The sequence below is a fragment of the Cannabis sativa genome, chromosome 3, assembly GCF_029168945.1.
Source record: "Cannabis sativa cultivar Pink pepper isolate KNU-18-1 chromosome 3, ASM2916894v1, whole genome shotgun sequence".
Classification (NCBI taxonomy): Eukaryota; Viridiplantae; Streptophyta; class Magnoliopsida; order Rosales; family Cannabaceae; genus Cannabis; species Cannabis sativa.
The window spans coordinates 14,476,576-14,490,074 of record NC_083603.1 but is presented as its reverse complement, the minus strand read 5'-3'; positions in this window follow the sequence as shown (position 1 = coordinate 14,490,074).

Sequence of the window (13,499 nt, the reverse complement as noted above, 5' to 3'; positions counted from 1 at the left end):
TTGTATTTTTATTTTTATTTAAAATTTAAATAAATTTATATATATATATCTTTATTTTAATATTTGATGTTAAGATATTTAGGGGTATCGTAATAATACTCAACTAAGTGATATGATTTTTATTTGATTAAAATTTTGAACTGTTTGAATTTCTAAATTAGTAATTTTGATTTAATTTAAATATAAAATTAAACAACCTTTATTGTGTGTTAATAGATTTTTTTTAATATCTTTATTTTAAATAATTGACTAAAGGTTGTTTAATAAAAATTATACTTATCTTCATTTCAATTTTATTTGAAACGTAAAATAATTAAATAATTGAATAATAATAATAATAATAATAATAATAATAATAATAATAATAATAATAATAATAATAATAATAATGTTAAATTCTTCAATCTTTCTTTCTATTATTGATAAATCTTAACAAAAACATTACAATGATAAAGAAATTTATTAATTAGCTAAAGAAGAACAAAGTTACCATAATTTTGGATCATGTTCACTCCATATTTCTTAAATCCCATCTCTCAACACTTGAGAAAAGAAAATCCACTTATCAAAAACATAATCAGAGCTATCACCATCATTTCTTTCTTGGTCCAATTATTGATCAATACAATTACTCAAGATCCTCTACCTTCGAATGAAATACTTTAATAAAGTTTTTGATCTCTATAGGGATGAATCCAGGACCAAAAAGCTTACCTCGAAACGAAGAACTTCATTGATGATATGCTGAACTAATTCGTCTTCGATTTCATCATTCAAATAAAATATTTCCTTCTTCCTTTCCTTCTTATTCGTCTCGTTATACCAAAATGGTCCAACCAACTCCGTTGCTTTTTTGAAAAATTGCAATAAAGTATCAGAACAATCTATATTACAAAAGACTTGTTACGATTCTCTTCCACATTTCAGCATTGGATTAAAGTTATAACCTCATCAAGAAACAACAACAATGCTGAAAATATTAAATATTTAGAACACTTTGAAAAGTAGACGTTATTATGAAAATATTTAAAGTAATGAATCTTAATAGAATTGAGAAAGATTGGTTGAAAAAAGGAAGAGAGACTAATAAAGTAGTTCAATGATCAAGAAAAACGTTAGAGAAGGGGTTAAATAAGGAGTCATTTGTAATTACTATTATCATACATAAAAAACAAATCATCTCTATTTTTATTTGAGTAGGTACGTATATAAAAATCAATTATTGTTGTAACCTGAATTTATTCGACAGTTTAGTAACTTTTTAATACAAACATGTGATTTTTTTTCCTCCAAATATTATGGTTTTTTAAAATATTTTTATGAAATGACTGCCTAAATTGGTGTAAAGAAATAAATTATAATTTTCAAAAACACAATATTTTACTTTTTTAATAAAACCCCCATTTAAAATTTTGCCATAGCCTAAAGCTATAGAGAGCAAAATTGTTTCTTTATATATTTTTTGAAAATTTTAGTTAGAAATATAAAAAATGTAAGGTTGGTATTTAATTTTGTTATACTTATAGGAGCTTGAGTGACTAAAAATAATTAATGACTACTTTTTATTAATTATTTAAATGAATTTATATATATATCTTTATTTTTATATTTGATGTTAAGATATTTATGAGTATCCTAATAATACTCAACTAAGTGATATGATTTTTAGTTGATTAAAATTTTGAACTATTTGAATTTCTAAATTAGTAATTTTGATTTAATTTAAATATAAAATTCAACAACCTTTATTGTGTGTTAATAGATTTTTTTTAATATCTTAAGTTTAAATAATTGAGCAAACGCTGTTTAATAAAAATTATACTTATCTTCATTTCAATTTTATTTGAAACGTAAAATAATTAAATAATTGAATAATAATAATAATAAATTCTTCAATCTTTCTTTCTATTATTGATAAATCTGCACAGAAACATTACAATGATAGAGAAATTTATTAATTAACTAAAGAAGAACAAAGTTACCATAAGTTTTGATCATGTTCACTCTATATTTCTTGAATCCCATCACTCAACACTTGAGAAAAGAAAATCCACTAATCAAAAACATAATCATAGCTATCACCATCATTACTTTCATGGTCCAAGTATTGATCAATACAATTACTCCAATGCTCATTTATCTTATTATGGATTCTTTTCAATTGGTCTTTGGAAACCTTACTTTCAAGATACTCTACCTTTGAATGAAACACTTTAATAAAGTTTTTGATCTGTATAGGGATGAATTCAGGAATAAAAAAGCTTACCTCGAAACGAAGAACTTCATTGATGATATGCTGAACTAATTCGTTTTCGATTTCATCATTCAAATAAAATATTGTCTTCTTCCTTTCCTTCTAATTCGTCTCGTTATACCAAAATAGTCCAACCAATTCCATTGCTTTTTTGAAAAATCGCAATAAAGTATCAGAACCATCTATTAAACAAGACTTGTTACGATTCTCTTCAACATTTAAGCATTGGATTAAAGTTATAACCTCATCAAGAAACAACAACAATGTTGAAAATATTAAACATTTTGAACATTTTGAAAAGTAGACGTTATGTTGAAAATATTTAAAGAAATGAATCTTATTAGAATTGAGAAAGATTGGTTGAAAAAGGAAGAGAGACTAATAAAGTAGTTCAATGATCAGGAAAAACGTTAGAGAAGGGATTAAATAAGGAGCCTTTTATAATTACTATTATCATAGATAAAAAACAAATCAGCTCTACTTTTATTTGAGTAGGTACGTATATAAACATCAATTATGGTTGTAACCTGAATTTATTCGACACTTTAGTAACTTTTTAATACAAATATGTTATTTTTTTCCCTCCAAATATTATGGTTTTTTAAAATATTTTTATGAAATGATTGCCTAAATTGGTGTAAAGAAATAAATTATAATTTTTAAAAACACGATATTTTACTTTTTTAATAAAACCCCCATTTAAAATTTTGCCATAGCCTAAAGCTATAGAGAGCAAAAATTTTACTTTATATATTTTTAATTTGAAAATTTTAGATAGTAATATAAAAAATGTAACGTTGGTATTTAATTTCGTTATATTTATAAGAGCTTAACTGACTAAGAATAAGTAATGACTACTTTTTATTAATAATTTTGGAGTGGATTTACATTTTTATTTTTATTTTTATTTAAAATTTAAATAAATTTATAAATATATATTTATTTTTATATTTGATGTTAAGATATTTATGATTATCCTAATTATACTCAACTAAGTGATATGATTTTTATTTGATTAAAATTTTGAACTGTTTGAATTTCTAAATTAGTAATTTTGATTTAATTTAAATATAAAATTAAACAACCTTTATTGTGTGTTAATAGATTTTTTTTAATATCTTAATTTCAAATAATTGACCAAAGGTTGTTTAATAAAAATTATACTTATCTTCATTTCAATTTTATTTGAATGTAAAATAATTAAATAATTGAATACTAATAATAATAAAAATTATACTTATCTTCATTTCAATTTTATTTGAAACGTAAAATAATTAAATAATTGAATAATAATAATAATAAATTCTTCAATCTTTCTTTCTATGATTGATAAATCTTCACAGAAACATTACAATGATAGAGAAATTTATTAATTAACTAAAGAAGAACAAAGTTACCATAATTTTGGATCATGTTCACTCAATATTTCTTGAATCCCATCACTCAACACTTGAGAAAAGAAAATCCACTATTCAAAAACATAATCATAGCTATCACCATCATTACTTTCATGGTCCAAATATTGATCAATACAATTACTCCAATGCTCATTTATCTTATTATGGATTCTTTTCAATTGGTCTTTGGAAACCTTACTTTCAAGATCGTCTACCTTTGAATGAAACACTTTAATAAAGTTTTTGATCTGTATAGGGATGAATTCAGGACTAAAAAAGCTTACCTCGAAACGAAGAACTTCATTGATGATATGCTGAACTAATTCGTTTTCGATTTCATCATTCAAATAAAATATTGTCTTCTCCCTTTCCTTCTAATTCGTCTCGTTATACCAATATAGTCCAACCAATTCCATTGCTTTTTTGAAAAATCGCAATAAAGTATCAGAACCATCTATTACACAAGACTTGTTACGATTCTCTTCAACATTTAAGCATTGGATTAAAGTTATAACCTCATTAAGAAACCACAACTGTAATGACCGCTCTAGTAATGTGGATTAGAAAAGGCAATTAGCACTAATTTTTATTATTTTATTATTTTAGTATTATTTGTGAATTAATTTTGAATTTGGACCCCAATATTTAGAAATAAATATTAGAGTTATAATTTCTCAATTCTGGAGATTTTATTAAACTCTAGGGGTATTATTTAGCTTATATGTGAAATATGTTGATTTTGTAATTTTTGCTCGGCGACAACGGAAAATGCGATGGATGGCTAGACTGATCACATGGGTAAGTTTAGAACCCTATTTCATAGTGGGGAATATTTTAGAGAAAATAAACTATCGGGATTGAGCGGGGTTATGGATTTTGACCATTTTACCTCTAGCTTTGAAAATACCCTAGTTTTAAGTCTAAGGGCAATTTAGTCATTTGATTTATTTGAGGCTAGGTGGCTGGTTATTTTGGTGACACCTAGCACCCCTTTTTCTCAGCCAAGATAAGTTTAATATGTTGCTTAACTTAATTAAAAAGAAGAAAGAAAAGAAATTGGAAAATTGGAAATTGGTGAGAAGTTCTTTCTTCTCTCTCTCTCTCTTCGAAGGCAGCAAGAATCAAGGGGGAAGGGGCTGGGATTTTTCTGTGTTTTCAGCCATAGATTCAAGGGGAACAACCTAAGGTAAGCTTCAATGGAACTCTTCTTTAGTTTTCAAGTTTTAAGCTTAGGTTGAAGGTGTGAAATTGAATTTCTGGGGCTGTTAGGTTTTAAAATGTTTAGGGTTCGAATTCTAGAGTTATTTTGAGTTGATTTAAGTCCCTAATTGCTGGTTTTGATGCTTGATAATGGTTCTAAGCAAGCTTGAGTTTTGGAAACTCAAGCTTTGAGCTTTAATGGCATAAATTGAATTATTGGTTTGTTCTGTGATTTGTTGGTTGGAAATGGATGTTTATACATTGTATAGGTATCTTTGGAGAGTTTGGTAAAGTTTGGGATTGATTTGAATCAAGGGGGATAAATTTTTGGTTTCTGTGACGGAGAATTCCGGTTCGGGTGGTCTGTACCAACCGGTCGACCGGTTGGTGACCCGAAACCGGGATGCGGTTGGGAACCGGTCTACTCGTTGAGGGATTTTCCAACCCTAGTTTTGGCCAATTTTGAGATATTTAGTGTATTGCCATGAGGTTTATCGATAGGGAAACTTTTAGTTTCAAGTTTTAAGTCCCGGAAAGTGATTTAGCGAGTCACTCATCTGTATTACCGTTATTGTGATTAGGGCATCCATCTAGCACGTGAATTCCGTTCAGGTCGGCCAGCACACTTGAATTCGGAAACCAGGTAAGAACTGTGTATAATGTATGATGTGATTATCTGAATGTGTGTATATGTGTTTATATATGCATGCTTGAATTATGTTAAACACTACCAACACTTGTATGATTAAGTTATAGAGTGTATTGGTACAGTGATTGTTGTTGATTTGAGTACGATACAGTGATACCAACACAAGCATAGGAAAATGCTAAGGTGTGTGGTACATCACTCAGTGTTACTCAGTGATCGGGATAAACCCTACCAACACTCGTACAGCGAGGTACGATGTGTATGTGGTATAGTGGTTGTACCCTGGTATTGAACGTTCATACTCATCTGTTAAGCTCTGTAAATAGGTGTATGGGCGCCTATTTACAGGTCGGAAATTATATGATATGTTATATGCATTTCTTACTGAGTCTGTTGACTCACAGTTTCTGCTTCTATGTGTAGGTAAAGGAAAGGCGAAGGCTGAACAGGAGTGAACCTGAGCTTGGGTGAGATTGTACATGTCAAGCAGCGCGACCTGGAGTGTTCGGTCTCGGGACATCTGGGAGTTGTATTTTGAAAGTCGCTGTGCGACCTGTAAATCTGTATATTTTGGATTGTATGTTTGAAAAGTAAAGTTTGTAAAGTTTTAAAAATCGGGATCCCGGCACTTGTAAATATTTTATTAAATTACAAAGTTTAGTATTTAATGCAAAAGTTTTAATTTGACACGTTTTTCGAGAAATTTCTTTGATTAGCAAAGATTGCATAATTATTGAAAAAGCACTGTAGCGTGCCTTAGCATTAGGGCGTTACAATTTTGGTATAAGAGCCGCCAGGTTTGTCTACCGAAGCTTGCTATGACATGTACAATCTTCATCAGAGAAAGCTCGGTTCACGGTTCAGTAAGCCGTACTTGTTTAGTACTTTAAATAAGTGTGATGTGAAAGCATGTTAGGAAGCATATTAGATTTAAATTAAATATATTTCTTTAAAAAGAAAAGAAAGTGTGTTGCCTTTTAGTTATTAAGAGCGGTGTTAATTTTGATCGCTGTCTAACCTGCCTGGCTTATGGATTCGCAGGCTAAGTCCTATTAAATGGACGCCCCGCGAAATACAAGAAGTCAGGGTGGCATGGTTGAGACCGGAGGCGGTCAGGGGAATCCTCAAAATCCTCGAGGTCGCGGCCGTGGCCGTGGCAGAGCTCAGGGTGGTCGCCCTGTAAATCCACCTCAAGCTCCTCCTGATTGGGAGCAAAGATTTGCTGAAATGCAAGAGAGAATTCGTCAGCAAGATGAAGAGATCCAAAGATTGAGGCAGCAGGGTCCTCCTGCCGTGCCTCCTCAAGAAGTTCAGGCCGTTGCAGTTCCAGCGGTGCCAGCAGAACAACCTGTTGTTGGCAACCGTATGGAACCGTTGTATGAAAGATTTCGAAAGCAGGCACCTCTAGTGTTTCTGGGAGGCCCTGATGTGATGAAGGCCGAGCAATGGCTTTCGATGATTGAGCGTATTCTCAACTTCATGGGAGTGGTTGGAAATGACCGGGTGGCCTGCGCCACTTTCCAGTTTCAGGAAGATGCCCTCGTGTGGTGGGAATTGATAACCCTCACTCGGGACGTCACACTGATGACCTGGGAGGAATTTAGGGAGTTATTTAACTCCAAGTATTACAATGAAGCGGTCCGCAGTGCAAAGCGGAAAGAATTCACTGATCTAGTTCAGACTGAGGGTATGTCAGTCACTGAGTACACAACGAAGTTTGATCGGTTGGCTAAGCTGGCGGCAGGAATTGTGCCCACGGACTTCAGCAAGAAAGAAAAATACTTAGCGGGTTTGAGTGCAAAGATCCGGCATGATTTGGTTATTACCACTACCGAAGCAACCACGTATGCAGATATGGTTGAGAAGGCTTTGAGAGCCGAGGGTGCAGTAAAATTTCTTCAGGAGCCCCGGGTGACTCCGAGTGTTGGTGGAACCCCCACCGTTCCTACTCCTGTTTATGGTAGGGATGGTGGTGACTCCACCATTGAGCAGAAAAGAAAGGTTGTTCCGGCTTCTGGAGGCTCGGGGCAAAGCAAGCGGTTCCGTGGGAACCAAGGCAGAGGAGGACGTCAGGGTTACTCTTATCCTGAGTGTCCAAGGTGCAAGAAACATCATCCGGGAGAGTGCAACCGGAAGACATGCTTCCTGTGTGGCATGGTGGGGCATTTCAAGAAAGATTGCCCCCAGGCAAAGAAAGAGGAGCCGAAAGCTGAGGTGAAACCGGTTCCTGCTCGTGTGTTTGCCATTACCCAAGCTGAAGCTGCAGCCAGTCCTTCTGTTGTGACAGGTCAGCTTCCCGTCAACAACTTGTTATTTACGGTATTATTTGACTCAGGAGCTACACGTTCATATGTGGCTACAAGGGTGATTGATCTTTTGGGTAGGCCTTGTGATATTTTAGAAAGAGGGTTTGGAACCCTAATGCCTAGCGGGGAATTGGTTATCTCTAATAGGCGCATTAGGTCTATGCCGATTAGGATCGAAGATAGGGAATTGAGTACTGACCTTATAGAATTGAAATTAACTGAGTTTGATATTATACTGGGAATGGATTTTCTATCCAAGTATTCGGCCAGTATTGATTGTAGGCGTAAAATGGTGACTTTTCAGCCGGAAGGTGAAGATCCATTTGTTTATGTTGGATCGGTTCAGGGGTCTCGGATCCCGGTTATTTCGGTGTTGAGAGCTAGGGATTTACTATGCAATGGTTGTGTAGGATTTCTAGCAGTAGTTTTTGACTCCAGCAGACCTGAAACATTTGGGCCTGAGGTAGTCCGGGTGGTGAAAGATTTTCTTGATGTGTTTCCCGAGGAGTTGCCGGGATTGCCGCCACAGCGAGAGATTGATTTTATAATTGATTTGGCACCTGGAGTCGAACCTGTTTCTAAAGCACCATATAGGATGGCTCCAGCGGAACTCAAGGAGCTTAAGTTACAACTTCAGGGGATGCTTGATATTGGGTTTATTCGACCCAGTGTGTCGCCCTGGGGAGCTCCGGTTCTTTTTGTGAAAAAGAAAGATGGTTCCCTCAGAATGTGTATTGATTATCGGGAACTAAACAAGCTGACGATTAAGAACAAGTACCCGTTGCCTAGGATCGATGATCTGTTCGATCAGCTTCAGGGAAAGGCAGTGTTTTCGAAGATTGATTTACGGTCTGGTTATCATCAACTCAGAATTCGGGAGGAGGACATACCGAAGACTGCTTTTAGAACCAGATATGGGCACTATGAGTTTCTGGTAATGTCGTTCGGATTGACCAATGCTCCTGCAGCCTTTATGGATCTCATGAATAGGGTGTTCAAGGATTTCCTCGATAACTGCGTTATAGTGTTTATCGATGACATTCTTGTATACTCTCAGTCAGAAGAGGAGCACGAGCATCATCTTCGAATGGTGTTACAGCGACTTAGGGATCACAAGCTGTATGCCAAGTTCAAAAAGTGCGAATTCTGGTTGTCTGAGGTGTCCTTTCTGGGTCATATTGTTGGGAAAAATGGAATTATGGTTGATCCAAACAAGATAGAATCAGTGAAGAATTGGCCGAGGCCCAAGTCTGTGACAGAAATTCGAAGTTTTCTCGGGTTAGCAGGGTATTATCGACGTTTCGTCGAAGGATTTTCTAAACTTTCTATGCCCCTAACCGAATTGACCAAGAAAAATCAGAGATTTGTGTGGTCAGATAAGTGTGAATCAAGCTTTCAGGAGTTGAAGCAGCGATTGATAACAGCTCCGGTGTTAGCTTTGCCATCAGATCAAGAGAAATTTGTTGTTTATTGTGATGCATCCAGACAGGGTCTGGGATGCGTTCTGATGCAAGCTGACAAAGTCATAGCTTATGCCTCTCGCCAACTGAAGGATTATGAGCAGCGTTACCCAACTCATGATTTAGAGCTCGCTGCTGTGGTTTTTGCTTTAAAAATTTGGCGACATTATCTTTATGGTGAAAAGTGTGAGATTTATACCGATCATAAAAGTCTTAAATACTTTTTCACCCAAAAAGATTTGAATATGAGGCAGAGAAGGTGGTTGGAGTTAGTTAAAGACTACGACTGTGAAATACTATATCACCCCGGGAAAGCCAATGTTGTGGCCGATGCTCTGAGTAGAAAAGGTCCCGGTCAAGTGTGTACTACAGTTATGATAGCTCCTCAACTAGCCTTAGAAATGGTTAGTGCAGGAATTGAGTTCGTGGTCGGGAAATTGCATAATTTAACACTCCAATCTGATCTGTTGGAAAGAATCAGAAAGGCACAACTGGAAGACCCCGAGCTAGTCAAAGTTCGAGATGAAGTGGTGGCTGGTCGGCCTAGAGGTTTTTCAATCTCGAGCAGTGGAATGTTGTTATATAAAGCTCGAGTTTGTGTTCCTAGTGTTGATGAGCTTAAAAAAGAGATACTTGATGAAGCTCACACCACGCCTTATTCGTTGCATCCGGGAACCACCAAGATGTATCAGGATTTGAAACCCTATTTCTGGTGGTATGGGATGAAAAGAGATGTAGTGGACTATGTGTCCAAATGTTTAACCTGCCAGCAGATTAAGGCTGAACATCAGAGACCGGCGGGGTTATTGCAACCTTTAATCCTTCCAGAATGGAAGTGGGAGGACATCGCAATGGACTTTGTAGCTGGGTTACCTAGAACTACAGGGATGTATGATTCTGTATGGGTCATTGTGGATAGATTTACAAAGTCGGCTCACTTTCTACCAGTGAAAGTTACCTATTCAGTGGATCAATATGCTGAATTGTATGTGAAGGAGATAGTTCGTCTCCATGGAGCCCCTAAATCTATTGTATCAGATAGGGATCCAAAGTTCACATCGAAGTTTTGGGTGAGTCTTCAGAAGGCTATGGGTACCAAGTTAAGGTTTAGTACAGCCTTTCACCCTCAGACTGATGGTCAGTCAGAAAGAACTATCCAGGTTTTAGAATACCTACTGCGAGCCTGTGTTATGGACTTTGAGGGTTCATGGAGTAAGTACTTGCCTTTAATTGAATTCTCCTACAACAACAGCTACCAAAGTACAATAGGGATGGCTCCCTATGAGATGTTATACGGTAGAAAATGTCGTTCTCCTATTCATTGGGACGAAACAGGAGAAAGAAAGTACCTGGGTCCAGAGTTGGTGCAAAAGACCAATGAAGCTATTGATAAGATCAAGGCTCGGATGCTTGCTTCTCAAAGCAGGCAGAAAAGTTATGCTGATCCGAAGCGCAGAGATGTCACATTTCAGGCAGGGGAACATGTTTTCCTGCGAGTTTCACCCATGAAGGGTATTCGGCGCTTCGGGAAGAAGGGTAAGTTAAGCCCTAGGTTCATTGGGCCATTTCAGATACTCGAGAAGGTCGGGCAGGTAGCGTATCGGCTAGCCTTACCACCAGCATTATCAGCTGTTCATGACGTATTTCACATCTCTATGTTAAGGAAATAAGTGTCAGACCTGACTCATGTCTTGAGTTATGAAGCCCTTGAACTACAACCAGACTTATCCTATGAAGAGCAACCTGTTCAGATTATGGATAGAAAAGAAAAAGTTCTTCGCAACAAGACTATTGCACTAGTTAAGGTGCTCTGGAGGAACAGTAAGGTGGAAGAAGCCACCTGGGAATTGGAGTCAGATATGAGGACTCAACATCCAGAGCTATTCAGGTTAGATTTCGGGGACGAAATCCTATTAACGGGGGGATAATTGTAATGACCGCTCTAGTAATGTGGATTAGAAAAGGCAATTAGCACTAATTTTTATTATTTTATTATTTTAGTATTATTTGTGAATTAATTTTGAATTTGGACCCCAATATTTAGAAATAAATATTAGAGTTATAATTTCTCAATTCTGGAGATTTTATTAAACTCTAGGGGTATTATTTAGCTTATATGTGAAATATGTTGATTTTGTAATTTTTGCTCGGCGACAACGGAAAATGCGATGGATGGCTAGACTGATCACATGGGTAAGTTTAGAACCCTATTTCATAGTGGGGAATATTTTAGAGAAAATAAACTATCGGGATTGAGCGGGGTTATGGATTTTGACCATTTTACCCCTAGCTTTGAAAATACCCTAGTTTTAAGTCTAAGGGCAATTTAGTCATTTGATTTATTTGAGGCTAGGTGGCTGGTTATTTTGGTGACACCTAGCACCCCTTTTTCTCAGCCAAGATAAGTTTAATATGTTGCTTAACTTAATTAAAAAGAAGAAAGAAAAGAAATTGGAAAATTGGAAATTGGTGAGAAGTTCTTTCTTCTCTCTCTCTCTCTTCGAAGGCAGCAAGAATCAAGGGGGAAGGGGCTGGGATTTTTCTGTGTTTTCAGCCATAGATTCAAGGGGAACAACCTAAGGTAAGCTTCAATGGAACTCTTCTTTAGTTTTCAAGTTTTAAGCTTAGGTTGAAGGTGTGAAATTGAATTTCTGGGGCTGTTAGGTTTTAAAATGTTTAGGGTTCGAATTCTAGAGTTATTTTGAGTTGATTTAAGTCCCTAATTGCTGGTTTTGATGCTTGATAATGGTTCTAAGCAAGCTTGAGTTTTGGAAACTCAAGCTTTGAGCTTTAATGGCATAAATTGAATTATTGGTTTGTTCTGTGATTTGTTGGTTGGAAATGGATGTTTATACATTGTATAGGTATACTGGAGAGTTTGGTAAAGTTTGGGATTGATTTGAATCAAGGGGGATAAATTTTTGGTTTCCTGCAGCAGAACCGGAATTCCGGTTCTGGGTGGTCTGTACCAACCGGTCGACCGGTTGGTGACCCAGAACCGGGATGCCGGTTGGGAACCGGTCTACCTGTTGAGGGATTTTCCAGAACCCTAGTTTTGGCCAATTTTGAGATATTTAGGGTATTGCCATGAGGTTTATCGATAGGGAAACTTTTAGTTTCAAGTTTTAAGTCCCGGAAAGTGATTTAGCGAGTCACTCATCTGTATTACCGTTATTGTGATTAGGGCATCCATCTAGCACGTGAATTCCGTTCAGGTCGGCCAGCACACTTGAATTCGGAAACCAGGTAAGAACTGTGTATAATGTATGATGTGATTATCTGAATGTGTGTATATGTGTTTATATATGCATGCTTGAATTATGTTAAACACTACCAACACTTGTATGATTAAGTTATAGAGTGTATTGGTACAGTGATTGTTGTTGATTTGAGTACGATACGGTGATACCAACACAAGCATAGGAAAATGCTAAGGTGTGTGGTACATCACTCAGTGTTACTCAGTGATCGGGATAAACCCTACCAACACTCGTACAGCGAGGTACGATGTGTATGTGGTATAGTGGTTGTACCCTGGTATTGAACGTTCATACTCATCTGTTAAGCTCTGTAAATAGGTGTATGGGCGCCTATTTACAGGTCGGAAATTATATGATATGTTATATGCATTTCTTACTGAGTCTGTTGACTCACAGTTTCTGCTTCTATGTGTAGGTAAAGGAAAGGCGAAGGCTGAACAGGAGTGAACCTGAGCTTGGGTGAGATTGTACATGTCAAGCAGCGCGACCTGGAGTGTTCGGTCTCGGGACATCTGGGAGTTGTATTTTGAAAGTCGCTGTGCGACCTGTAAATCTGTATATTTTGGATTGTATGTTTGAAAAGTAAAGTTTGTAAAGTTTTAAAAATCGGGATCCCGGCACTTGTAAATATTTTATTAAATTACAAAGTTTAGTATTTAATGCAAAAGTTTTAATTTGACACGTTTTTCGAGAAATTTCTTTGATTAGCAAAGATTGCATAATTATTGAAAAAGCACTGTAGCGTGCCTTAGCATTAGGGCGTTACAACAACAATGTTGAAAATATTAAACATTTTGAACACTTTGAAAAGTAGACGTTATGTTGAAAATATTTAAATAAATGAATATTATTAGAATTGAGAAAGATTGGTTGAAAAAGGAAGAGAGACTAATAAAGTAGTTCAATGATCAGGGAAAACGTTAGAGAAGGGATTAAATAAGGAGCCTTTTTATAATTACTATTATCATAGATA